This window comes from Nannospalax galili, unplaced genomic scaffold, assembly GCF_000622305.1.
Source record: "Nannospalax galili isolate Female #2095 unplaced genomic scaffold, S.galili_v1.0 scaffold311, whole genome shotgun sequence".
Taxonomy (NCBI): domain Eukaryota; kingdom Metazoa; phylum Chordata; class Mammalia; order Rodentia; family Spalacidae; genus Nannospalax; species Nannospalax galili.
Genome location: NW_008330298.1, coordinates 1,241,113 through 1,245,580, shown reverse-complemented (window position 1 = coordinate 1,245,580; position 4,468 = coordinate 1,241,113).

Below are 4,468 nucleotides of genomic sequence, written 5' to 3'. Positions count from 1 at the left end.
AGAGCTGACCCTGGTGTCTTGCACCTTTAATCCCAGCACTCTGGAGGCAGAGGCAGGTGGATCTCTGAGAGTTCAAGGCCAGCCTGGTCAACATAGTGAGTTCCAGGACAGCTGGGGCTACAGGGAGACCCTGTCTCAAAAAGACCAAAAAGAAAAGGCTGCACATCAAAACTCAAGACCAATCCATAATATCTAAATGCCTGCGGAGGACAGAAGAGGCTGTCAGATCCCCTGGAACTGGAGTTATGGACAGTTGTTAGCTCTCATGTGGGTGCTGGGATTCGAACCCAGTCTTCTGCAAGAACAGCCAGTGTTCTTAACTGCTAAGCCATCTTTCCAGCCCCCAAACCATTTTTTAAAAACCCCAAAAACGTGATTCCCACACACCCAGAGCAGGAAGGAAGGGCCATGACCAGGACAGGGGCTTAGGACCTGCTTCTGCAGGAGCTGGCAAGACTCTACTTTTTACCTGAGTGGAGATCACAAGCTGTTTGCTATATAAAAACACAACAAACTAAATCTAGTTTCTTTCTTATTCTCTAACAAAAGTTTACAAGAATATAACAATTTACCCAACCATACTCAGAAGTGGGGAAAAAAAATTTTTTTGTTCTTTTTGAGACAGGATCTCTCTGTAGTCCCAGCTAGCCTGGAACTTACTATGTAAACCAGATTAGACTCGAACTCACAGAGATCCCCCTGTTCTGCCTCCCAAGTGTTGGGATTAAAGGCATGTGCCACCACACCCGGTAAGGGAAAATATTATTTAGGCTGGCAAAAATGTGATTTCTTGGCAGGGTGTGGTGGTGAATGCCTTTAATCCCAGCACCCAGAGGCAGGCAGATCTTTGTGAGTTTGAGGCCAGACTGGTCTATATAGTTCCAGGACAGCTGGGGCTACAAGGAGACCCTGTCTCAAAAAAGACAGGAAAAAAAAAAAAGCACAGACAGTAAGGTTACCAACAAATGTGAGGCAATATATTTTGTGAGGATGTAATGAATTTTTTAAATGCCAAATTCTGAGCCTAAAATAGAAAATGTCCATTCTAGTGCAAACACACTCAAAGCTTTTGTTTTTAATTAATTTATTTTAAATATTTTATATATATTTGCTATTAATGGCATATATTGTCATTATTGTCAACATATAATTGATTATTGCAGTGTAAAGAAAATATCAACTTATGGAAGTTCTTCATTGACATCCATATACATGCATGCTTGCACTCACATAGTACTCTATCTTATGCTTTCTTTTTGAATGTTCACATTTTTATGTTTTGTGTTTAAGTTCTTATTACATTATCAATGGATGTTTGCATTTGGTTAAATAAGGACTAAATTTACTCTAAGGCATGTAGAAATACAGGTTTCCTAACATGACTTATGAAGGTGACTGTCCTTTCCTCAGTGTACATTTTAGTTACCTTTTTCAGACCAAATAGCTATAAATGTATAGAACTATCCGAGGTTTTTGAAAACTTCCAATGTTTATGTCTCTTCTTTGTGTCAGTATGCTGCTGGTCAGAGTCCTTAGAGGTTCCATATGCACTTAGGATGATGTTTCTACTTATATGAAAAACCTCATCAGTATATTTAATTTAGTTTTTGTTGTTTGAGGTTTTATGAATGAATGAGATGACTTCCACTTTCTCCTCCACATTGTAGCAGATACCCCCCACATCCTCCTCCCATTCTCATATCTTATTTTTTATTATTTTATTTTATTTTTTTATTTTATGTGTATGGCTGTATTGTCTGTATGTAAATATGCCTGTGTCATGCAATGCCCATGACGTGCATTGAATCCCCCTGGAACTTTTGTTATGGATAGTTGTTAGCCACCACGTGGGTGCTGGGAACCAAACCACCACCCTGTTTAAGAGAAGTTAGTATTCTTAACCACTGAGCTATCTCTCCTGGTCCATGTCTTCTTTTATTAACAATCCACTGAGTCCAATTACTGCTGCCCATATATGCAAACATTTTTGGTAGAGATTGTGCTGAATCTGAAAATTGTTTAAGTATTGTGGACATTTAAAAAAAAATATTCACTATTCTGTCCCATAGCCATAGGTTATCTGTCTTCATTTTACTGCTGCCCATATATGCAAACATTTTTAGTAGAGATTGTGTTGAATCTGAAAATTGTTTAAGTATTGTGGACATTTAAAAAAAATATTCAATATTCTGTCCCATAGCCATAGGGTATCTGTCTACATTTGATTCTCTTTTTGTGAATTATACATTTCTTTCCATTCATTCTCTATCTGTATGTATTCCTATAGGTTAAGTGAGTCCCTTGTAAGCAGTGTATAATTGAATATTTTTCAGTACATTTAGTCAGTCTATGGTTTGGGCAATTTAGCTCATTTATATTCAATTATTAACAATGATTGCTGATATATAAGGGTTTAATAGAACTTATAAATGCTTTTTGTTTTACCTCTATTTTGTACATCTTTTGTTTCATTCTTGTTTTCTTCCTTTGAGAATAAGTGATTTTTCTCTAGTGGTGTGCTTTGATCCTCACATTTTTATCTTTTATGCATTTCTCATAATTTTTAATGATTATCATTAGGTTTATAAAAATCTTGCTTTAACTGGGGTGATAACAAATTAAATTTTTCAACTGTTAAAAATTTACATACATGTATTTTACCAACACACTGGTTGATATCATAATTTTCTGATTTTATTATATATCCATGGATATACTAATACAATTAGTATTAATACAATTAGTATTGCTTCTACTACTATTATTATCATTAATTATATTTGTTAACCAAAATACTAAGGATAGAAATAAGGTACACAACATTGAGTTTATGAGGTTGAACTACCTTGATACCAAAGCCAGACAAGGAAAGTATGAAAGATAAAAATTGGATGTCCGCATCCTTGATGTCCATAATACAAATCCCTCAAGAAAGTACTATCACATTAAACTCAGCAGCACATTAAAGTGATCATTTCCACAATCAACTTAGATTTATCTCAAATACACATGATGGTTCAATATACACAAATATACAAATGTGGAAAAGAGCGTGAGCAGAACAATACAACATCTCAATACACATATAAAAATCATTTGAAAAAATTAAACTTTCTTGCTCTTAACTCTCTGAGAAGGTGGGTTCCAACCTCCATCATGTACCGGCTCTGATCTCAACAGCCCGCCAGAGTGCCAAGTTCTGGCCTCCCTCTGGCCTCTCTCTGACAGAGGAGCTGAGAACACAGGGGACCCCCGATACTGCCTCCATGTGGTGATGAGCTTCCCCTAATTGAGCCATATCCATCCCCCTACATGGGATTTCATGAGGCTCTTACCAAGGCCCCAGGGCAGATCTGGCTTTGGTAGGCTAAGGCTGAGATCCTAGCAGACAGCCTGAGAGGGTGGGTACTGACCTCCATCATGTAGCAGTTCTGATCTCAGCAGACAGCTGGAGAGTGCCCAGTCCTGGCCTCCCTCTGGCCTTTCTCTGACAGAGGGGCTGAGAATGCAGGACACTGTCTGAGAGCCCCCGGATCTTGCCTCATAGTGGTGAGCTTCCCCTAATCGTACCATATCCATCCCCTTACCTGGGCTTTTGTGAGATCCCTACCAAGGTCCCAGGGTAGATATGGCTTTGGTAGAGTAAGGCTGAGATCCTAGCAGAGAACCTGAGAGGGCAGAATTTCTGAGAGCGCCCAGATCCTGCCTCCAAGGGGTGAAGGAAGACTGAGTGTACCTGATTGGAACCTGAATTGGGCTTCTGAGGGTACTCCTGAATAGCTGATCTGAGGCCATCAGTTCCCTCCAAATTAAACCTGAGAGAAACTGAACCCCGTAGCAACCAGCTTTACATAACCAATAAAGAAATGATCTAGGCAACCGAATAATACAAACAGAAGTGTACTTCAACTTAATTCTTATATCAGAATCATAAATGACAAAAGAAATTCACAGGCCAAGACCACAACGAAAGAATAACAAAATGGAAAGCCAAAACACTATGTCCCCACCAAACCTCACCAAGAAGAGTTCTATGAGGAGAACCCCCTAGAAATAACCCCAGACACTGAATTTAAAAGAACAATCATAAACATATCAAGGAATTCAACGAATTTAAAGAACACATGAACAAACGAATCAAAGAGCTAAAAGAAGATAGGGATAAACTTTCGAATGAATTCACAAAAGAGATAGAAATATTGAAGAAAACTCAGGCAGAAATTAAGAAGGAAGTGCAAAACTCAATAAACCAACTTGAAACAACAGGGGAAAGCTTCACTGCTAGAATGAATGACATGGAAAACAGCCTATCAACACTGGAGGATAAAGTTGAAGAATTGGAACACTCAAGCAAAGATGAAGGAAATTTTTTAAAAACACAGGAATTAAATATGCGAGAGATGTGAGACACCATGAAAAGACCAAATCTACATATCACAGGAATAGAGGAGTATAGGGGTTGCTCTGG